At 41.5% G+C, this 25,312-nt stretch overlaps 1 protein-coding gene across 1 annotated transcript in view; it reads right to left on the reverse strand.

Moving 5' to 3' along the window:
* Positions 1-18,911, reverse strand: part of LOC311036523 (leucine-rich repeat and fibronectin type-III domain-containing protein 2) — a 49,952-nt gene extending 31,041 nt beyond the window's left edge. The window contains exon 1 of the mRNA XM_084045253.1: positions 18,828-18,911. The gene's annotated coding sequence lies outside the window, so the exon portion shown is untranslated. The remainder of the gene's footprint in view (positions 1-18,827) is intronic.
* Positions 18,912-25,312: the final 6,401 nt, after the last annotated feature.

The raw sequence follows: 25,312 nt of genomic DNA on the forward strand, positions 1-25,312 counted from the left end.
ACCGAGACATACAAAAATAATTTTGAGTTGATGATGCAAGCGGGTGAAATGTTAACGTATCCTGGGTACCCAAGCACACTCATCCTCACACTTCGACTTTGCATCGATGGTTAAATACAGTAAGAATGAAACAGCAAATCTATGTACTGTAGAACGAATGCACATAATGCAGTTATATTTGCGCCCATGGGTGAAATTTTAAATGATGGGGCACGCACTACAATAAAGTCAAGAGCTAACTTTGCAAAGGGTGGCCATCCTCTGCTTTTGACGCCATTCCATGTGTCACACTTTGTTACACTATACCGGTGTCGCGCAGCTAAAACAGCCGACGCACAAGGTCAGACCGGCTATTTTAGCCACACGGCACCACCGTATGACAAGGCATAAATTGAGCATAAGGTGTTGACTCATGAACAGAAACATCAAACAAAAACACAACGGAAGCTGGTGCGGCGTTTTGACGGCATTAGTTCGGCTCCGGCGGTTTTGTCACACCGAATTGGCCGGGGATTGAGAAGTTGCACTGCTTTAGCACAGATCAATGTATTCCCTTCCCGAGGAATTGTGCATTGTGTGCAGCAGAGGTGGCCTACTTTACAGTGCTTCATAAGCCGCTTTAGCTGATGATGGGGCCTATTCAGGAGGAGGAATTTCAACCCAGGACCCGATTGTGAAGTGATTAATTATTATGTGAAATAATGATGACAAAAAACACAAGCGCAATCCCGGGGTAATTATCAATTAAGAGCGGAATTATTGTGATTTGTATACGTTATGCTTTTGCAGTCATTTAATGCGGTTACGCCGCGCCGCGTTTATGACTATTACCTGTCATTGTTCTATTAAGACGATTAAAGGTCCCAGTGACAATTGTTACAGTACGCGCGGATAGGCCTAATCGAACAATTGCATCATGGGAGTGGCGAATATACAGGACGGATGGACCACAAACAAACAAACAAAAAAAACAAGAAGACCTGGGCTGCCAGACCTCTCGACTGCCTGGGAAATTCAGTTCAGGACAAAGATGTGGGCAGCAGTGTAAAGCTCCTCTAAATTGGTTCATGCCATGAAAACTCGCAAAACTGGAGCGTGGGAGTGCTGTCAGACTGCCTGGATCATGTCCTCTCTGCACTCTCTCCCCACGGACGCCGAGCTCCCTGATTTGGGCAGTGTGTGAGGAACGATGATTGCAGTACGGTTACTGCGCTGTGGTTTTTTAACGCCTTCAGGTTTCTCAGGCTGCATAAATCCACACAGAAACCCTGTTCATCACTGTGAAGCATCGGTACGTTTATTTTTAGGCATTGGTACCGTGGTTTTATTACTTTAACTCACGATTTTTAGGTATTTTTGCTCCCTTTGAATTCGAAACATTTGTGGTCACACGTCACTGAAGATACTATGTGTTCAGGATTTTCTTTTATTATCACAGCTGACAACACAAGGCGCTCTTCTATGCCCATCCTGGAGCGCATGAGGGCGATGTCATATTTCAGCTGAGACACCTACACGGTATACCACTTGATGTTTTAAACTAGCGGGCGTAGATGTGAGATGAATCAAGATTGAGCAACTGCACGGCCTACTTCTCACGTAAAATAGTATAGATCCTACACTGACAAGCTGCCATAGATGGGCACCACCTGACCAGCCTATCAGCTCGCCTGTTGGGCACGGCTGCTGGCTTGAGCCACCTGGAACTCACGCTGCACCACAACTCACTTATGGGTAAATCAGGGACGTGCTGGCCACTGGGAAATTCGGGAAAATTACAGAACGGCCGCGCCATTTACGGGCCGCCAAACGGTCGGTGGGCCACCCATTTTTGCTCCCGTAAAAAGTGGCCACCCATTTTTTGCTCCCGTTTTAGGATTACTACGGTAATTTCCGGGTCGCGCGGCCCAATTCCTAGTTACGTTACTGTTGGGCTAGGACGTTTTTCAGCAGTGGTGTAATTTACATAGGGTGGCTGGGTTAACCCCCCCCCCCCCGTTGACAAAACGGTGGGCCGGTTCGGAAATTCCAAGAGCTGAAGTTCCCAGCACACCCCTGGGTCATATACTGTAGTTAAAGGAATACTTCAGTCAGATTCAACCTTATCTTCATATAATTGGTCCTCACTAGTGCTCATTATAAGCCACAATTTCTACTCACGCTTTGTCTCATTGGTGGGCTATGGACAGTTTAGAAACCTACCAATGCCTACTGAGAAGCTACGGCCCTTTTCTTCCTGGAAAGTTAGCATGCTGAAATAGAAGCTAAATTGCATTAATATAAAATGTATAAATAAAAAAGTTTGAAATCTTGTTTGAAATGGCCAAACTTGCCTACCGATGACGTCACTGGTAGGCAGGTTTCTGAACTGTCCGCAGCCCTCCTTTGAGACCAAAACCAAACCAAAGAGACAGAAATATGAACATTAGTGGGGATCAATTATATGAAGATAGGGCAGGGGTGGGCAACTTCGATGATGGAGAGGGCCACTATTTCCACACTCACTCCAGAGGGCCACATTGTATACTGCCAGGCCATTCTATGTCACACAAAAGTATCAAAAATAGCCGATCTACAAGCTCAAAACGCATCGCAGTGCGACGCGTTTTGAGCTTGTAGATCTGCTATTTTTGCTCTTTTTGAATTGGAATCCTGTTAAGTAACATTTTTTTTAAATTTCAAATGCATTTACTTATACTTATGTTAACTTATATGAACTTAAATACAAATACATTGGACATAAAAAAGACAATACAATTTTAATACCAGTCATTAAGCTACTAATATAGACTGAAGTATTTAAGCGGGTCATGTTTGCAATGGGAACAGCTGAAATCAATAATATATCAGTATTCCGATATTAACATGCGACCTGCATTAACTCATTCAGTGCCCAGCTTATTTATGGAATTTTGGCTCTGAGTGCCACAGCCAAAATTCATTGTAAAAAAAAAGTGCTTAGGAGCCGAGATACAGCCTTTTTAAGTAAGAAGTTAAACAAAGAGTGCATGGAGCAGCAAATCTTCAAATCATCATATCTTGGGTTCTGAACATGTTTTTCAAAAAAAAAAAAAAAAAAAAAATCAAAATATTTTTTTCCCATTTTTTTCATGACGTCTTAGACGTCATGTGGCGCACGGGGCGTCAGGCCACGTGACGTCTGAGACGTCATGTGGCACTGAATGAGTTAAGTGAAGGTGGGGGCCGCATGTGGCCCCCGGGCCACCAGTTGCCCATGTATGAGATAGGGTTAGGGTTGAAAATGGGTGAAGTGTCCTTTCAATAGTCCTGCCTTCGAGAAAATACAACTCCACTATACTGTATACATAGCAAATACAATGTAATTATATTCAATCTCGGAACCCAGAGTCAAGTGCAAAGGAAAAACAGCGACCTCTGCTGCTCTGCTGTTCGTTCCTCCTCAGTGCAGAATCTGTTCTTGAGAGATTATGTTTTATTATACTATATATAGTACTGTTTTTGTTGTACTGAAAATAGTGAAATACAAAGCATTTCAGGAAGAAGCAGTAGCTGGTCTTTTGTGGTGTTTGTCCCACCCCTCTTCCACTGTGATTGGACGGCTGGGTAAAAAGTGACAGCGTTGAGCGAATCATTCTACCAAAAGTTGAACAGACACATACTGTAATCTTGAACTCTTAAGCTCAATTATCCCATACTAAAGAGCTGCAAGGTAAAACAATTCAAGTGTTACGACTAATAATCTGTAGAGAATGTTTATTTGTCAGATAATGTGAGAAGTCCTCTCATAATGGGATCTATAATTGTATTAAATAATGTACGATTACATGTAGTATATCTCAAATATCCTGCCCTAGACGACCTCTGAGTTAGAACATTGTCAATTACTTTACCTCCTAGGGATCATTTTAACTGTAGCTAACAGGGGAGTGGAGTTACAGTATACGTACATTTCTGTGTCTGATGCAGATAATTGCTTGACCTATGGGTTTATAATGAAGACAGCCGGCATGCACAAACCTCAGGGTAATAAAAGAAAAAGAAAACTGTGAGTTGGAAGTGGGCCATATTGATGTAGACAAGCAATGCCAGCTCGCGTCAATGAGGACATAAATCTGGTGGTAATTGAAAGGAAAAGCCCAGGCTTGTTCTCTGCCATTATTTGCGTGATCAATGGACTTTCCGCACCAAGGACTGGGCTTCTCGAGCATTGCTCCATCTCATGTTTGATCCAACGGTATTATGCAACTTGCATGATATTTTTGCAGGATGTGTGAAAGTGCAGGGTGGGGGTGGCGGGGGGGGGGTCGATACTGCATGCAAATGAGAACTGATACGAGCCTTTTAGAGACACTATACTTAAAAGGGAGCAGGAGGAAAACAAACCGAAAAAGAAACCTTACAATAATTTCAAAATCCCACACAGTGGAACAATTGGATTGTACGCTTCTAGAGAGGCTCAAAAAGGTGCTTTGATATTTTCTTTGTTAAAACAAGTGTTCAACAGCTCAGCTCTATATCCCCATAGTAATCATTGCTATAGTTATTGCTCAGTAACATCTCTTTAGTGAACAGAAAATACAATTGATGCAACAAAACAAAACAAAAATTGCAGAGAAACTAGAATGATCTTTGTATTTCATGTTTATTTAAAGAGCTGGAGAGATGGGGAGACCCGTGTCATTGAACAAACACTCTACCGCAATGATTACTATCAGAACAGAGCTTTAACTTTTTGTATCAACAAATCACTTAAGGCACCTTTGACCCATTAAGACCGGGAAATAATCTGTCTTTTTTAGATTTCTTTGGCTATTCAAAAATAGCAGATCTACAAGCTCATAGAGTGGCACCAAGTGCCACGCTATGAGGTTGCAGATCTGCTATTTTTGAAAAATCGTTTTTTTTTCTTTTTTTTTTTTAATCTTTGAATATATATATATATTTTAAAGCAAACTAAAAACTAACTAAAATCTTTGCTTCTGGGGGATTCTACAAATGTCTTCTAAATCCTGGGTTTAAAAAAAAGGGTTAGGGTATAGGGTTCTTTTTTTTGCTATAATCAGTGGTTCTCAAACTTTTTCATGTCAAGGACCCCCATCTCAAAATATTTTGTTCCAGGGACCCCCCAGAAGTTGTAACAGAGTTAAAAATGTGCACTACAGAAGAAAGAGATATTCAAAGATTTGCACACATTTTCACGATTTTTCAAAAAAATTGCAGATCATAGCGCGACACTCGGTGCCGCGCTATGAGCTTGTAGATCTGCTATTTTTGAATAGCCCAAAGAAATCTTAAAAAGACACCGATGCGTTCTCGGTCTGAAAGGGTTAATGAAGGCAGCCTATTTGCATTCATGGCCAACTTCATAATGTCTTCATACATCTACAGCAGCAAGCATTGGAAACCTTCTGATAAATCTCAAAAGCTTCCATGGTTTAATGGCTATTGTAAAAGCAATGAAAGCAACAACAACAACAACAACAATCTACGGTAATACAGCAAAACGCAGGTTTTGTTTTGGAACAGTATATATTGTTTATTGTATATAGTTAAATATATAACTGACTTTCAGGCAGTACTTTCATCTTCGTGAAATCAATGTTTTGTGTCATTTTCACCAACATGAAGGAGAAGCTGTTTGTTAGATAGACCCAGGTAATGAAGTCTGTCAGTTGCTAACTGGTTAGATTGAGAGTGAGATAACATTGTAGGTCCCTCGTGTGCATTATTGGTATTTTTTCCTCTGCTTGGAAGATACAGTAGTAAGTAAGAAATGGCGTGAATCAAAACATTTTTTTACAATCCAAACAATAATATTTTTTCAGCCCCCAATTAACATTATTCCTGATATTGAGTAATTGTCTCCGCCAGGCCGAAAGGCATGGCGAGAGAGTATGTTTTGCACCCTGTCCGTCCGTCCGGAAAACCCTCTGCCCTGCATTTTTCACATCTGCCTTATAGCGCCACCAGGAGGCCGACTTATGTAAAACACAATTTTGGATATTACTCCTTCAGATTTTATCCAGAATTCACGCAAATCGGTACACATGATCTCTATAGTCATGTGATCAAGCTGGATCGGTTAGATTTTCCATATTCCATCCTGATTGGCTAAGATTGACATCTAAAGTTGGCAGGACTGGCCCGTTTTGCGCAAAATGACGCAAATCACGAACGCAGGGTCCGATTGCGGTGAATTCCGAACATTGCTAGCCCATACTAACCTACCTGACCTGGCGGAGACCTGTGCTCTGAGCACCTTTTCTTGTTTGTGGTGTTTCTGTTAGCGTTTTTCAGTTTTTCACAAGTTTTCCTTCTTTGTCCTTGTTTTCAGTTGTACATTTCAACCACTTATCCATTTTCTTTGTTTGTTTGCCTTTAAATATTAAAAATTCTCTCAGGCCAGGTAAAAAAAAAAGTTATTGGCTGGTGGTTGAAATACATGTTGGTGATTGATTGTATTGAAATAACAGAGTTTCCAAATGTAAATGATAATTTCCAGATTTAACTGACTTCATGAATGCGTGATAAATTCATAACCAACATCAGACAAAATACTTTTTGTTAGAAATGTTTTAACTAGGCTACCCCTAGGAGTACTCCAAAGTATCCCAATTTGAGAAACACATGGCGTAGATCTGGCATGTTGTTAAATTGTGTGAGCTACTGCACAGCATTATCGCCTGTGTGTGAGCCTTTCACATTAGTTTGGAGTTCTTCTGGGCTGCCACTCATATTTTGGGATAGCACAACCAGTCTTCCACTGAGCTCCACTAAAACTCCTACTTTAAGGGTTACGTGTCATGCTCAATCGAACCCCAACGGTATAGTTCCCTTCCGACAATATTGCTTGACAACCTAGAGAGTTCCACTTGCAGCAATGCAATCAATGAACAACAGCGTCTTACTGTTCTAGAAAACACAACATCACCATTCCAACATCATGTTGTGTATTGTACAGTGTGTCATTTCACATCACATCATATCCCACGCTCAAATCCCAACTTATTTTGACAAAGTGCGGTGAACAGTAATGGTGGAGATCATTCTCTCTCACATGTTTGCACCGGGTTGTTCCACAGCAGATGACAGCGTGGTACAACAGGGCGAGTTCAACATTGGCACATATTGTTCTCCGAGAAAGCGGATGCCATCTGCAACTCTGCCAGCAGAGTTTTTCCCTCTGTATCTTTGATCACCATTTCTTTCATCTTTTGTGAGCCGGGGACTGCCACGAAATTGCTTTATAGCATGATATATGGCATTCCATTTCGAAAGCGTATGAAAAATAAATTAGATTTCCCTACACGCTTTTTTTTTTGTGATCAACCTGTCTCTCCGCCTGTCTTTCCATCGCACCTGCCTCCCCCTCGTTCTCTTCGTGTGTGGTTGCGACATGCCCAGAGAACACAAACACCGAGGGAGGATCTCACTGGGTTAGATTGATGGTTCCCAAACTGGGGGTCGGGAACCCCATGGGGAGTCCCCTAATGATTTTGGGGGGTCCCCAGAGGATTAGCTTAATGTGCAACATTGTTTTCTCACTCAACAGTAAACAAACCAACATACAGTATAAGTGTATACTATCAGAGTCAAAATAAATGGAATGCCTACAATTCCAAGTGCTTGTCAGGCTGGGGGGTCCCCAGTTCAGATATCATTTTTGGGGGGTCGCGGCCTGAAAAGTTTGGGAACCCTTGAGTTAGATGAGAGAATGAGGGGATGCTTGGCGGATCAGCCAGTTAGTGCACACACCCACACACACACACACACACACACACACACACACACACACACACACACACACACACACACACACACACACACACACACACACACACACACACACACACACACACACACACACACACACACACACACACACACACACACACACACACATTTCAGTAAAAAGTAGAGGGTGGCAAAACAAAAAGTAACCACTTAAGCCATATTTCCAAAAAAGCAGATGTCATGTACTGTAGAAGGTGGACCGGTGTGGATTGAGATGCTCTTAGCACCGATCTGAAATCAGATTAATTGGTAAAAGATTATGTTCAGAGTTGGAGAAAATATGCACAAAAGAACTGAATTTAAAACACTAGACGCCCCTGTTTGAATCCAACCCCAATCTCTCTCCTGTCTCTCTAAAGTATCTGAAATAAAGCATACAAAAAGGCAAAAAAAAACAACACGTGCAGCAAGTGTGGCCATTGGGGTACCATCCTTTTACAATCAAAGGATGAAAGGAGAGCGCTAATTGAAACGACACATGGTGGCTTTCATAAGAAATTCAACGGAAGCGACGGCCTTCACTATGCTGTATTGAGATGGAGTGTGTCAGATCTGGCTCGGTCAAAAAAGGAATCATCACAGTACTCCCCTCTCACGGCAGACTAAACTTATGGTATCTTCATCCAACTCAGGCGTCATGAAAGCTTACAGAGCTTCTAGTCACTGCTTGTCAGCTCCAACGCTCAGCTGTTTACTGAAGCATGTGCTCAATATTAATTCTGCAGCACGCCCACATGTGGTCAGAGACTGTACGTTTATGAATGGACTAGCCCCGTCGCATCAGCCTCAATCGTGCGTTCTTAAAACGTCATTCCATCTCCACCTATTACTACCCATCAGGGAGAATCTGATTTTGAGGAACATCAACCCAACCAACATTGTCTTGTCTGTATAGCGTGAGTCCATATTAACTCATTCACTGCCAGAATTATTCTGGCTGCGTTTGAACACTGCCATATTTTTCATTGAAAAAAAAAAGTACTCAGGAGCCGAGATACAGAATTTTTAAGTTTTAAGTTAACAAGGAAGTGGATGGGAGTCTATATCTTCGAAAAATCATATCTCCTTGGTCTTTGGGTCAAAAAAAAAAAAAAAAATCTAAAAAAAAAAAAAAAAAAAAAAAAAAAAAAAAAAAAAAATAAAAAGTCGTTTTAGTCGTTCTTGGCAGGCATGGCTTATGGACAGAAGTCGTTTTAGTCGTTCTAGGCAGTATATGAGTTAAGACAAAACAATGTTTACGTATATGAAAGTGAACCTGTAACCATATGACTGTAACCCTTGGGATCAGGGGCATTATACCAAATTAATCACATCTGTCACACGCTGTAAGTATGTCTCTAACTCACACACTCCCCCGCTTTCTATACCGACTGGGAAGGCCACACAGGGCCATCCTTCACCGCCAAAGGGACAAGGAAGGGTTACAGGTTAGCTTTCATTCATAAAAAACATGCTTACATACGTTAACAGGGTTAGGGTTATCTGTAACGATATGGCTACACAGTATGCCAAATTACTCATGAGGAGAGTGAGGGATTTGCGGAATGTTTTTGCTCATTCACGGGTGTCGCCTGTGTGTGAGCCTTTCACATTTAGTGAAAGGCTCGCTTGTAGATCAGCATTTTTTGCAATTTTTTATAGTATAAAATAGAGCTTAAGTGGTTCAGCCTGATTTATACTTTGTCGCATTGTGAGCTTTAGATTGGCTATTTGACGTTTGACACATCATATGACTGAGTAAATTACATTACATTATTGTAATTACAGAAAGAGTTAGAGTGGGGAAGATAAGAGAGATTAGAAAGGAAAGGAACACACGTAACAGGAAGGCACAGTCAAATCAATATATAAATGAATAAAAACAGATAGCAATGGATAGACGGCATTACGGAAGGCAGACATGCTTCTCGTGCAGGAGGAAAATATATCCAGCATATAAAAATAGTAGCAGGTATTTAAAATCGCAGTTTTATGTGCATAGTTAAAGTGACATGGAATTGAAAAACAGAGCATCTGGTATAAAATCATATCCATATCCGACAGCAGTATAAAATCACGTGCATGGTTAAAGTGGCATGGTCAAATACGTGGCAATATAAAGCAGTGGATGTTATACATCAATTCTTCATGGCTCTTCTCTTTAGCATTAACATTTCCGCTTAGCAGCTGAGGTCCGACAATGGTGCCAGATGCACCACTCTGCAGTATATCTCCACGCCTCTCCTTTTTAACTATGCTGTAAACTAGACATACGGTGGATTGGCGGTCAAAGGAAACCAAAAAAGCCCCACAAGCTAGAGGTAATCATTCAATGAGCACTGATCCGGCCTCCCGTCTGTGAGGATGTCCCGCCTATACAGTGCTGTACCTCACCTATAGGAAATGAAGTGCATCTGCTGCCAATCTGGCAAAACAAGACACGAAGCCTTACGTTTTAACCCATTAAGAACCGAAGCCGATTCTACAAAATGTCTTCTAAATCCTAACAGTTTTTTTTTAATACACTTATGTTGCTATGTCAGTGGTTTTCAAACTTTTTCATGTCAAGGACCCTAAAATGTACATGTATTTGGCCGCGGACCCCCATCTCAAAATATGTTGTTCCAGGGACCCCCCAGAAGCAAAGATTTGAGTTAAAAATGTTCGGTTCAAAAGAATATATATTCAAAGATTTGCACACATTTTCTTGATTTTTTCAAAAAATAGCAGATATACAAGCTCGTAGCGTGGCACGAGTGCCGCGCTACGAGCTTGTAGATCTGCTATTTTTGAAAAAATCGTAAAATAATGCTTTTTTTTAGCTCAAATCAAGAAGTGACACAGATGCGTTCCAGCTCATAGAGGGTTAAGAACAAAAGGATTGTTAAATAATGCATCGAATCCCTTTGTGTCGGAGATATCGCCGTGCTCCTCCATATGCTTCAAGCAACTTGAAGCTTCAAAGCTTTCAAAACCATGAAAGCTCCTTTGATCGCTTTGTTAAAATTACACGACGCGGTGCTATTGAAACCCACTGCTATGTCCGTCTGTAAATATCATGCTAATTATATACCACCACACACAGAGGCCCATCTGTAAGGGATCTGTACAAAATATTTTCCTTGCGACTCCTTCTGGATTAGCCGCCATCATCGCGCACTGTACACCATTGGCGAGGCCTTCCACCTCCTTGCCAAAATAAAAGTCTCTATAAAAAAAGACGCATTTAGAATATTAATTTCCAAAGCCAGAGTTCATTTGCATAGCCTATTTTCCTTTTATTTGAGCCGAATGGCCATTATCATCATGGGCAGTTGGGAAAATGCGTGGCTACGCTGCAATTACATGCAGTATAGTGATTAACTTACAGCAGCAAACAACAAAGCAGATATTTACTATGCAGGGAGGTGCACAATACATTTTGTATGGGAGAGTGGAAAGTCACTAAACCCATTAAGACCGGGATTAATAATGTCATTTTTAGATTTCTTTGGCTATTCAAAAAAAGCAGATATACAAGCTCATAGCGCGGCACTCGGTGCCGCGCTATGAGCTTGTATATCTGCTTTTTTTGAAAAATTGTGAAAATGTGTACAAATCTTGGAATATATATTATATTTTAAAGCGAACATTTGTAAAATATTTAGTTCCAGGGACCCCCAGAAGCAAAGATTTGAGTTACTAATGTCCGCCAAAAATGTTTTTAAAAATTAAATATTAGCTCACATTTTCATGATTTTTTCAAAAAGTAGCAGATCAAATAGCTATCAAAAGTATCTGCTATTTTTGAATAGCCCAAAGAAATCTAAAAATGACACACAGATGCTGCGTTACCGGTCTTAAATGGTTAAGCCCTGCAGAGTACTGTATGTACTGTACAGTATGCAAAATAGCAAAAAAAAGCTTGCAGATTGGCTATTGTCACTGTGTCACTCTCACTCACCTTGGGCCATATGCATGAAAGGGTGTGGGTGTGTACTGTTTTGTATGCATTAAAATGACGATGAGTGACTTTCTACCCAAAGATCGGTAGTTACAGTATGATAAGCAAACATGACGTGAGAAGGTGCAGCAGGCAGGCACCGATTTTTGGGGAGAATGTATCGTGACGAGAAAAAATTAGGCATAAAGAATTATGATTTTTTTTTCTCTCTCAGTGTAATAGTCGGTTTACAGTATGTTTAATCCAATAAAAAGTTGACAATGACATAAGAATTACCATTAGTGTTTTCCAATGGGTGTAATCTGTCTAAGATATCGCCTGTTGAATGGATTGTTACCCCGCTGGTGCAAGATGTTATTTATTTACTCTGCTGATTCACCTCTCAGAAATGTTATATCAGCTCCCCCTAATTATCTAAAGCACGCGTGTGCCCAAGCCTAACAGAATTGCGTCACACACTATATTTGAGTGTGTAATGAGTGTGTTACAGTATTACCAAGCACAAAGGCTCCTTTGGTGAGGACACTGAGAAGAAGCCTTTATTTCGACAGTGTTAGTAGAAAGTGAGAGACAGGAAATGCAGAGAGAGAGAGAGAGAGAGTAAGGGTGGGTTGACATTCAGCAAATTCTCTGGCCAGCCAGGAATGGAGCCACTGGGACTCGCTGATGTGGTACGGTATTGCACCCTAACAGTGGAAAGAGTACTCAAATATTTTACTTCAGTAAAAGTGTCAATACTGCAATGTAGAAATACTCCATTACAAGTAAAAGTCCAGCATTCCAAAATGTAGTTTAGTAAAAGTACAAAAGTATTCGTATCAAAATGTACTTAAAGTACCAAAAGTAGAAAGTACTCATTAAGTTTTCAATGTATAAAATGTATTAAAATCTTTTAAAAATAGCAGATCTACAAGCAAACAATGCTCACATTGTGAGCTTGTAGATCGGCTATTTTCAAATGGCCAAAATGTATGTAGGGCCGAAGTGGTTAATGTATGTTTTGTAATAATAATCTAAATCTACAAAGTAACTAGTAACTAAAGATTTCAAATAATTGTAGTGGAGTAAAAGTACAATATTTTCCTCTGAGACGTAGTGGAGTAGAAGTAAAAGTACTGAAAACTGGAAATACTCCAGTAAGTAAAGTAAAAAATACCTCAACATTGTACTTAAGTACAGTACTTGAGTAAATGTACTTGTGGTTACTTTACACCACTGCACCCTAACCACTTGGCTATCGGGGTCACCGCAGGACACGAGAACAATCTAATCAGACGTGAGCATGACTTTCCAGACCGCTCTGACTCGTGGTCCAAGGACGCCAGCCTTGCTCTGGCTGAGTGGAGAGAGAGAGCGATGGGGTCCCGTCTCCTCCTCCAGTGGCTTTGGCACCAATTCTCCAGCCAACTGACTTTATGGCCTCCTCGCTCTAAAAGTCACACAACTTTTTCTTTGCCTTTAAATGCGGTGGGTTCTCAAACTTTTTCATGTCAAGGAAGGACGCCCCAAAGCGGACACCTATCTGAAGATATATAGTCCCCCCCCCCCCCCCCCCCCATACAAGATTTGTGTTGTAAAAAATATTCAAGATTATTCAAACTAGACCATACCCGTCGGGGAATATGAGCACCACGCACGCGTCATGGTCCGCTTGTTTCACGGATGTGGCAACACCGGCGCTTGTTTCGCGCACACGATTTGGCAACCCGGGAGCCAGCGAACACAAAAATGCTAATAAACAGCTGACGCACAGAGCTTTGTAGAATTATAGGATAATGATAGGATGATGTTTTCAAGATTTTTCGAAAATAGCCGATCTACAAGCTCGATGCGACGCGTTGTGAGCTTGTAGATCGGCTATTTTCAGATAGCCAATGCACACAGGTTTAAAGTGGTTAAATAAAAACACGTTGAGAACCACTGTTCTAATATACACAGTACTGATCTTGCAGTGTTGACTGCAGCAGTGATCTTCTGACACTTACAACTCACAACGCCTGGCAACATGACACGGTATGAGCTTACAGAGCGGCTATGTCGCTATTTGCCGTACGACTAAGTACGTTATATATGGGCTTAATTGGTTACGGTTTCTATATTCCACAGTTGCTGAAGTTGCAATTATTTTTCATGCTCCTTTTCTCTCAGCCATTGTCTCCAATCTTTTCGCCTAAATGAAGATGAACCTGGAAATGTTAAACAGGTTAATTAGGGGCATTTTTCTAACCATTAGGCTAAATGCATAGAAAAGATCTCCATGTTGCTCCCATAATTGTGGGAGTGGACCGTAGCATCTTCACATGCTCACACATCCACACATGATCATACCTTTACGCTATGATTTATAGAGAGAAACAGGTGGGTGTGGTTTTTTCCCAGACTATAATATGGACTAAGACGATTGTGACGTCACCCGTTGGTTTTTACAGACCCGTTTTGAAGCCATTAATGCAGGGAAAATGGCCGCGAGTGCAACCGTAACTAAATTGGTGGGTAGGGACTCGGAGCGAGGGGTGGGTCTTCACTAGTCACTGGTATAACCCAATCACAAGCCCCGAAAGCATACCCTGCTTTATCATAAATCTTTTCATTAATGAGAACACCCTATATTAAAATTGTCTTAACCCATTAAGACCTGGAACTAGGGCTGGGACTTTAACTGATTAATTTAGATTAATTAATAACAGAAAATTAACGCGATTTAAAAAATAAATCGCATTTTAATCGCGCCTAGTTTATGCACCACAGAACTCTCACTCTACGAGTTTCAGGCGTACCGATCATACCAGTGCACCAACCAACAGCCAACACACCCCAGTGCACGCAATGGGACAAGAAGCCAATCAGACTGCTTTGCTTGGCCCAGTGGATGGGAAATTTAGATTTAAAAAACTCTCTGATGGAAGCGTGGATAAAAACACGGTTGTGTGCAGAACTATTTTTTGTTGCTTAAACTTATGTATTCACTCATTGATTCACTCATATACCAAAATCTGTTTTAACTGAACAGAAATTGCTTCTCAGGTCAAATATTGATATGCGATTAATCTAGATTAATTAATTACAAAGCCTATAATTAATTAGATTAATTTTTTTAATCGAGTCCCAGCCCTGGGACCTGGAACGCATCTGTGTCATTTTTTGATTTGAGCTAAAAAGCATTATTTTACACTTTGGCTATTCAAAAATAGCAGATATACAAGCTCATAGCGCGGCACAGAGGGCCGTGCTACGAGCTTGTAGATCTGCTATTTTTGAAAAATTATGAAAATGTGTGCAAATCTTTGAATATATATTGTTTTAAAGCGAACATTTTTAACTAAAATCTTTGCTTCTGGGGGGTCCCTGGAACAACATATTTTGAGATGGGGGTCGCGGCCAAATACATATCATTTTGGGGGTCCTTGAAATTAAAAAGTTTGAGCACCACTGACATAGAAACACAAGTTTTTCAGAATACTGTTGGATACTGTTGAATACTGTTGTGACGCTCACGCTCATGTCACTCTGACTCAGCCAAAGGAGTGCCCAATGCAGCTACGCCCAAATATGGAGTGGGTTGTCTAACCTCAATGTGTCATCATGCATGGCATCAGGCTGCAAACAAATCAGTCAGCTCCATATATGGGCACAAAAGGGGGCATGCCATAACGGATGCCTGTTAGAACTGCCGTGTAACCACCTCATTGTTGCTAGATTGTTGTCTCCGCCAGGAGAGTTTGTTTTCACTTTCCGTCAGCCAAGCAAACATTGGTCGAGCCTCACGTGACACTTGACAATAGGGTGAAATAGTGTGATCTGATTGGCTAGTGACATATAACGGGCTATAAATACATGTGTCACTTTGAAAGAGTCTATGCCTCTTTCAAAGTGAGGTAAGACATGAATAATCACGAAATGGCTGAGAAATGGCGGATACTGTAACAATTGGATAGGACACTTACACAGACAGGACGGATAGGACACTTACATAGACAGGACGGATAGGACACTTTCATAGACAGGACGGATAGGACACTTATACAGACAGGACGGATAGGACACTTATACAGACAGGACGGATAGGACACTTACATAGACAGGACGGATAGGACACTTATACAGACAGGACGGATAGGACACTTATACAGACAGGACGGATAGGACACTTATACAGACAGGACGGATAGGACACTTATACAGACAGGACGGATCGGACACTTATACAGACAGGACGGATAGGACACTTATACAGACAGGACGGATAGGACAGTTATACAGTAACTCCAGGTGGGGATACCAGTTTTATCCAACTAAGGTTTGGATAAAACAGACGGATAGGACACGGATAGGACACTTGTGTCATGTTACTATGACACAGTAACATGTTCTAATTAGAACATAAGAATTAGAACATTCCCAACATTCCCAACACAAGTCTGCTGGCGGAGACTTGTGCTCCGAGGAGCACTTTTTCTAGTTGTAATTATATTCACTGTTTATAGATAGTATATCGTTGCTGTCGGGTGGAAACCTTGTACGTTCAAAACCGTTCCTTTTTGAGTGGTGCCAACCACTCCTATATCTGACTTTGTCCGTGTGTCCGTCCGTATGTATGTATGTATGTCCAATAAACAAACATTGATGACAACATCAATACGGGGCTCATCAAAGGCACCACTCACTTCACACAGGGTGTGATTTTTTAGCGGCGCTAGCCGCTCTATACCTTTAGGTATAGAGCGGATAGTAGCCCTCTATACCTGGCTTTTGCGTCAACGTTCTGATTGGTCAGGCTCGCCAACGTTCTGATTGGTCAGGCTCGCCAATGTTCTGATTGGTCAGGTCCGTCAACGTTCTGATTGGTCAGGCTCGCCAACGTTCTGATTGGTCAGGTCCGTCAACGTTCTGATTGGTCAGGCTCGCCAACGTTCTGATTGGTCAGGTCCGTCAACGTTCTGATTGGTCAGGCTCGCCAACGTTCTGATTGGTCAGGTCCATCAACGTTGGGATTGGTCACTATTCATGACATCACTATGTTACTATTCATGACATCACTATGATGTCATGAATATAGAATTAGATCTCTATATAAACAGAAATATTTATTAATTTCATTTTATTATTCATTTGGCTAAAGTCTCCTTCTAGGTAAGTTATTTAAAGTTAGATCCTCAATTTAACCTTATCTTGGGAATCTTGGGATCTGTCCAAGATTCCTCCCAATATGACCAATAGAAAGAGAAAGATACAAGAACGTCATGTTCATGAGGAAATCCAGTCATCCGTTATGCGAGAATGGTTTGACGAAGGAGATCTAGTGTCCAAGAGTCCTTTCATTCGGCAGCCGAAAAACGCAGTCATTGACCCAAAAATGATCTCAAAGAGTGATGTTATCCCGGGGGACACAAGAGGAGGTAGGGACACAAACAATGTTATTGACCCTATGACCTCGCTTGTAGTAGAAAGTTTGAGCTCGGGGATCCCGTCGTCCGTTATGAGAGAATGGTTTGATAAAGACGATCAAGAATCCTTGATCCTTTCTTTCAGGAGCCGAAAAATGCAGTCATCGAACCAAAAATTAGGATCCCAGAGGAAACAAGCGAAGTCATTGACCCTATAATTTCAAAGGATATCACAGAAATAATGATGTCCTATAAGTTCGAATTGAATGAACGTGATGTTCAAATACAGTTGCTCACCAAGGAACTCGACGCTTTTAGAGGTAGAAACGCAGCCATGTCACAGAACCCGATGTTAAAACAGCTAGAGAGACCTTCGATCTGTAACAGTGCAAGTGCAGATACTCTGTTACGAATTACCGAGACCAAAGTATATGGAACCACAAATACTGAAGTAGCAGCCAATGTTTCAATAACCCCTATTGCCGAACTTAGAGTCTCTATGACCTGGAAAATTCAAGGAGTCGTCGTAGAAGGCTCAGATGTCAGGAAATATGTAAATTTATGTGATACAAAATGTATCACAGGCGCCGCTACCTTCACACAGGTGTGATTTTTATTATCATCTTAAAAACATTTTGAAATAGTGAAAATATAAGATTTACAAGCTTAGCTTATTAATAGATCTGCTATTTTTTATGATGAAATTGATGAACTTGGGCATTAAAGGTGTCTGCCCGACAGTAACGATAATGTACATACTGTACTATCAATAATACCCACTATATGCTGACACAGTATATGCTGTATACAGTATTGGCCTCTTATCCACTGTCGATAGCCTCTGCTGTATTATATTCACAGGTGATAGATATGTTCACATTTACTGTGGATAGATTGTACATTATACTTACTGTATGCTTGTATGTTTATTGATAGAATATACATTATGTTAACCCAGTCAGGCAAGTGCAGATGACTAGGATCAGACTGTAAGTCATTTAATTTTAAAAGTCTATTTTTGTTCATATTTGTAATCCTATTCTGACCTCTCTAACTACCCCCTTGTACCTATCTTGTAGATATGTTGTGTTTCATGCTCATTGCTGTTTCTGTTACATCTATGTCTTTTAGAAAGCATGTTTAATTTGGTTTGTACAAGCAGATGTCATTTTGAAGTGAATCGATCTTACTATATATATGTTTTCCCTACAGATTGAAAACAACTGACCTCATAGCCGTGACGTTTGATTCTGAGCCATCAAAAAGAGGACGTAGAACCTGCAGTATATCACCCAATGTTACCTGTACCCCCACTGATGTCTTTATTCTGTTCTATAATATTGGTCTGTTCAGGTTGCTGTGTGAGAAAGCAAGGTTTTTACATTAACTTGACTGTTTCCTAGGAACTGGCTGATCGTTTACCCTCCGCATACTGCATTAATCTAACATGTATTTCCCCACGTCTGCTGCATACTTAGTCCTCTGGGAAATATGGAAAAAATAATTTTCTCCTCCACTTATAGGCTGACTGTGGTTTCTTATCCTAGCATTAACTTTGGATCATTGCATTGTTCCGGTATATAGTGAATAGCTTGCCAAGGCCTGTGGGTGGTTTGTGCGCACCTTGGCAAAAAAATAAAAAATAAAACCTTAGTAAAAGATTTAGAAACAGCATCATCTGGATCAAAATATTTCAGTACTGAACACCAGAAAATAAATCCACTGGAGCAAAGGAGAGCTCTTACCTATATTGCGTGGTATTGTGCCATATGGTCCCTCGTAACAACTGCAAGGCCACACATTCACACCCAGTAAGGCAGTCAAACAGCCTGTAGAAAAGAATAAACACATTTTCACTGTGTGGCTCTATGGCACTGGTTCTCAACGTGGCGTGCCGGGGCCCGCCCAAGGGTCCTTGAGGGGGTTCCAGGGGGTCAATAACAGAAGAAGAAGTCCGCACACTTTTGAAGCTCCAGCGACCAGTTTTATTTAGGCTCACAGGGTAACAACGTTTCGACCCCTTCGGGTCTTCGTCAGGTATACCTGACGAAGACCCGAAGGGGTCGAAACATTGAGATGTGCGTGCTTCCCCCTTTTTTCTGGGTTCCAGGGGGTCCCCAGCTAAATGATGAATATTTAGGTGCCTATTGGACACTTTGAGAGCATACAAATGGAACCAAATGGACCCGTAAGGGTGCCATACGAGTTAAATAGGCTCTATGCACAGCATCCATATTGGGAATGAATTTGGCCCCTTCCTTAATTCCTTCACAGGTGTTACCAATAATACTAATTAAGGCTCCGTTCCATTTAGTGTGGCACAGTGGTTGTCTTATTTTCAAGGACCCCCATAACTCTGAGAGTGTACAAATGGAACCAAATGGACCCTTGCGGGTCCATTTGGTTCCATTTGTACACTCTCAGAGTTACACATCACCCACCATAAGGGGCCATTTGGGAACTAGTGCTTCTAGTGAGCCAACATGCTCAATAATCAGCACCCTGACCGGAATGGAACAGAGCCTTCATTAGTATCATTGGTAACACCTGTGAAGGAAGTAAGAAGAGGCCCAATTTCTTACCAATGTGGCTGCTGTGCATAGAGCCTATTAACACTGAGAATTAGATTGGGATCCCAGAGATTTGAATCCTATCAAGTGGGGAAATGGGGATCCTTGAAATGAAAAAGGTTGAATCACTGCTCTATGGCAGTGCTTTTCAAAGTGGGGTCCTTGGGTGGGACCGATCATCATTTTAACCAATTTATCCATTTATACGTTGGCTATTCAAAAATGTCCAAAAATGTTTGAAGATTTTTTTTACGAATCTTCTCTTCTGGGGGTCCATGGCACAAAACACATTCATATGGGGGTCCGCAGCCAAATACATATCCATTTGGGGGTCCTTGAGACGAAAAGGTTTGAGAACCTCTGCTCTATAGTAGAGCACATCTCAGCCACCATGTGAAGGATTGTCCTCCACATCCCCTACTGCCAGGTCGGTGGTGAGGAGTACATGTCAGTCAGTTCAGTGGGAGTTCAGGGTCTTCTCAAGTTTGAAACGTAGGCCGACTGTCTACTGTCGACTGACCGGGCATAGGCAGTGGTGGAAAAAGTCCTGAAATGTTTTACTCAAGTAAAAGTATCAATACTGCAATTTAGTGTGTTAAAGGTAAAATTTAGGAATTCAAAGTTTACTTGAGTAAAGGTACAAAAAGTATTGGTATAAAAATGTACTTAAAGTACCAAAAGTAAAAGTACTAAAATGTTTGAAAATAGCCGATCTACAAGCTCACAACGTGTCGCGATGCGACGCGTTGTGAGCTTGTATATCGGCTATTTTCAAATAGCCTAGGTATAAAATAGGGTTAATGTATGTTTTATAATATAATCATTGATAATTGAAAAGTAACTAGTAACTAAAGTGTTCAAATAATTGTTGTGGAGTAAAAGTACAGTATTTAAGTAAATGTACTTAATTACTTTACACCACTGCTGTCGACTGACAGGGCATAGGCTCACAAACTGCGGACACAGGCATGATGGGAGGTTGCAGGTCTTTTTTGCACGTATTTTTTAAAATTTTATTTTATATATTGTTTTAGCTTTTTCTGTCTTTATTGATAGATAGACTGACAGGAAATGGGGAGAGAGAGATGGGTAGTGACCTGCAGCAAAGGTCGTCGGGATCGGGATTTGAACCCGCGACACGCTGTCAGGCTAGGTGCCGGACTGAGCCGCCCGAGACTGCAGACGGTCTTCGCAAGGATGAATAAAAAAGACATAATGGAAATGTATTCGCTCTAAAAAATGACGTAATATATATATATATATATATATATATATATATATATATATATATATATATATATATATATGTGAATGTACTCATGACATAAGAAACTACTCCCCCTCCTTTTCCCCTCTACACCAAATCTAGCCGAACAAGCTCAACAAGTTACATTGCGATGTGTTGTGAGCTTGTAAATCAGCAATTTTTCGCTGAATGTTGGCCATAGCTAGGGTGCGTGTGGTTAAGAGTTTAACTCAAAACCTATAGAAGAGAGGCAATTTGACTCACAACTGACTGTAAAGATTAGCAGGAACTATGAGTTTACATTGCGCCAGCTGCTCACACTGTGCAGGCAGTGACATTATGATTCATAACACATTACACGCTTCTCAAACAAACACTCTGAAAAACCCCTTTAAAGCACATAGGGGGAAGGGCTAGACTGGCTTAGTTTATGGAAAACTATTGAAAATAGAGCACAGTGGGGTGTTTGCGCATTTCTCCAGCTCCCCAGTGACATTATGATCTCGACAATGATTGAAAATACATTATTTCCCCTCTCTCTCCACTTATTTCTGTGACAGTTTTCCTGGAACTGGAAGCCGTTTCCTGTGCTGAATGCAGAATGAATGAGGAGTGTTATTAGTTTACTCTGTGTGTGCGTGTGTGTGCGCGCGCCTGTGCGTGCATGCGTGTGTGTGTGTGTGTGTGTGTGTGTGTGTGTGTGCGTGCGTGCATGCGTGAGCATCTGTGTGTGTGCGTACGAGTGTGCTGGTGCATATTGTATCTGAATGTGAATGACCGAATTTTTAAAAAAGGTACAAAAGTCATTTAAGGATGTCATGTACCAACTGCTTGGTTTCGGCATGATGTCATCCTCTCACAATGAGGTTGCCGATCTGTGCCATTCTAAAGCTCTGCTACAGTCCAGGTTAAAGGGTATAGAATGGAAGTGCAAACTGCTCAAAGTGGAGCCCACACATTTTGAGTTATTCTCTTAACCATTTGAACTGTAGCGTCCCTATTCTGGGCACGGGCAGCCGAACAATCAGCTAAACCCAGCAGATCTACAAGCTCACAATGCGTCTCAACGTGACAAGTTGTGTGAGCTTGTAGATCGGCTATTTCGGCAAAGATATTTGGTGTAAAGCAGGTGTCGTCAACAGCGGGTCCGGGACCCCTTGGGGTTGTTCTGAGATACTACAGGGGGGGCATCAAATCTTTGTGCAATAGGATTATTTTTTTACATTAACCACTCCCTATTCTGAGGGTAACATTAGCTGAAAAATACCAGATATACAAGCTCTCAACGCCTCGCGCTGCGAGGCGTTGAGAGCTCGTAGATCGGCTATTTTTGGAGATTTGGTGCAGAGGGAAGGTATTGAGGGTTTAAGTGGTTGACTGTCTGAAAACACACATTGACATGAATCCAACACATACACAATGATAGTTCTGATATGTAATGTGTGAGTGTGTGTGTGTGTGTGTGTGTGTGTGTGTGTGTGTGTGTGTGTGTGTGTGTGTGTGTGTGTGTGTGTGTGTGTGTGTGTGTGTTTGTGTGTGTGTGTGTGTGTGTGTGTGTGTGTGTGTGTGTGTGGGTCCATGCATCACCTCTCTCTCTCTGCTAAGGGCCAGGGGTCAAATGTTGAAGGCCCCTGGTGTAGAGGGAAAAACGGAGAGGGCCAAGAGTCGGCTTGTTAGTTGTATACACAACATAATAATAGTGTTTGTCCTCTACAGTGTTTGGTCCTCTTCATATAGCTTCACCCTCCCCTCCCACAGGATGTCATGCAACAGTACACCCTGTACATTCTTGTCAAACGCCGTGACTCACGTTCACAAACATTCACACCCCTCGGCTTTCCCCCTCCTCCCTCTCCTGCTATCCACGGACTCATGATGCACCTCGTTTCTCCCGTCTCACAGATTCCACGTGCACACACACACAATCACACACACACACCTTCCTCCCTCCACTCCATCCCCCCCCCAACCCAACCCCCCAGTCCCTGGCGATCCCGCGGAGGTTGTCAGTTTGATGAGAGAAAGGCCGTGCGGGGAGCACCCCCCACCGGCGGTACGATTTCCAGGAACAGATCTCGCTCATCGCGCAGTGCTGCCATGTCTGCTGATTTATAAGCGACTTTGGGCTTGTTTTTCTGTAAAGTTGCGTGTCAATTATTGGCATTGGTTTAAACCAGTGGTTCTGAAACATTTTCAAATCAAGGACCCCCAAATTAACATGTATTTGTTCACGGACCCCCCCCCCCCCCCCAATCTGGAAATATTTTGCGCCAGGGACCCGGTACCAGATTTGTGTGGTTAAAATGTTTCAAAAAAATCTTCAAAATGTTGCAATTCTTTCATGATTTCTTTGAAAATAGCAGATCTACAAGCCTGTAGATCAGCTATTTTCAAATATCCGATGCATATAGGTCTAAAGTGCTCGTGTGGCCTAGTCGCTCCTTTTGGACTTTTTTTTTCCTAGACCTGGTTGCTTATTTCTCTCTTGCAAATATCTGGCAACAATGCTCATCGCCAGTTGTCCATCAAACCGCAGGGCACACGGAAAGGACAACCTAAGCCTCCATTTATAGCACGTCCCCAACTGGGCTTAGACTGTCAATCGCGTATAGCGCTATAACCGTGCTAACACAGAGCGCAGCTTGCATGCCCACCTTGGAGACTGTAGCTAACGCTGCTCGAGCCTGCTTCCTGACCGGAATATTTACTGCTGTTGAGTAAGCCGGAATGATCTGAGAAGATGGATGGTGGATTAGGATGCTGATAGCACGGGATTTACCATTCCGAGGATTTATTATTTTCTTGTCGGGCTCTTAACCCTTTAAGACCGGGAACGCATCTGTGTTATTTTATAGATTTCTTTGGGCTATTTTTTTTTTAAATCGTGAAATGTTTTGCAAATCTTTGAATATGTATATTTATAAAGCGAACATTTGTAGCTCAAATCTTTGCTTCTGGGGATTCTATAAATCTCTTCTAAATCCTAAAAGTTGTTTTTATTTTTAAACTTGTTGCTACTGTATAATCAGTGGTACTCAAACTTTTCCATGTCAAGGACCCCCAAAATGATATGCATTTGGCCACATACCCCCATCTCAAAATGTGCTGTTCCAGGGACCCCCCAGAAGCAAAGATTTGAGTGAAAATATATATTCAAAGATTTGCACACATTTTCACGATTTGGAAACAACAAAAAAACAACAACAGATCTACAAGCTCATAGCGCTATGAGCTTGTAGATCTGCTATTTTTAAATAGCCAAAGTAAATAATGGTTCAAGTGGTTACACAGATGCGTTCCCGGTCTTAAAGGGTTAAAGTATAGGAGCGCCAGAGAGAACACCACAGAGTCAATTATTGACTGGCTCTTTGCTAGCCATCATTATCAGCCTAATTATAGCTCCAATGGCAGGCGAAACACAGTCACTGATCCATGCGATAACGTGGTGGAAATTCAAGTTGGCAATACGATCTGGAAGTGTAAATGTACCATATGTTATTGTACTGTACAGTTTCATAATCACAGAAAGAAACGATATTCGTCAGTATATAAGGCCCGATGTTTCCAATGATGCCTTTTTGGAGGCAAACAATCTTTACAGTAAAGACCCATGAGGAAGCATTTACCATGTTACTATGCGTGTGAACTTGACAGTTTCTTACTATAATTTGCTAATAGAGTATTTAGTGATCCCCAAGGGGGAATTCTCTGCATGGACCCAGCGGTGGCTTACTCTGAGGGCATGGAGGGGCAATAGGCTCTATGCGCAGCAGCCATATTTATAGGAAATTGGGCCTCTTCTTTACCTTCACAGGTGTTACCAATGATACTAATGAAGGCTCTGTTCCATTTCGTGTAGCACAGTGGTTCTCAAACGTTTTAATTTCAAGCACCCCCATAAATCTGATAGTGTACAAATGGAACCAAATGGACCCTTCCCAGAGGAAAAATCTGCTTCTCATTTTAATCTCAGATGCTTCTCTTGAGCAACCAGCTTTTATTTCTCATTTGAAGATCACTTAAAGATCACCTATGTCTTTTTATGGCTCCTAACTTGAATACTAGGATCCGTAAGCGAGACATAGGGGGAGACAGGGGTATATACATTAGAGCTGTATTTGAGAGATACATGAGGAATAGACAAGATACAATAAGAGCTGTATTTGGGAGATAAATGAGACATAGGCGAGATACATTAAGAGCTGTATTTGAGAGATACATGAGACATAGGCGAGATACATTAAGAGCTGTATTTGAGTGATAAATGAGGCATAGGTGAGATCTCCCTATTGGCTTTGTTAAGTCTCTTTAGCTTCTCATTGAGACATACATTAGCAATAATTGAGATTTAATTTCCCATTTCTCACTGAGGTATAAATGAGTGAACATGCTAATAAATATTTAAAAAACAGCA

The sequence above is a fragment of the Gymnoscopelus microlampas genome (genome assembly GCF_963454915.1).
Source record: "Gymnoscopelus microlampas genome assembly, chromosome: 20".
Taxonomy (NCBI): domain Eukaryota; kingdom Metazoa; phylum Chordata; class Actinopteri; order Myctophiformes; family Myctophidae; genus Gymnoscopelus; species Gymnoscopelus microlampas.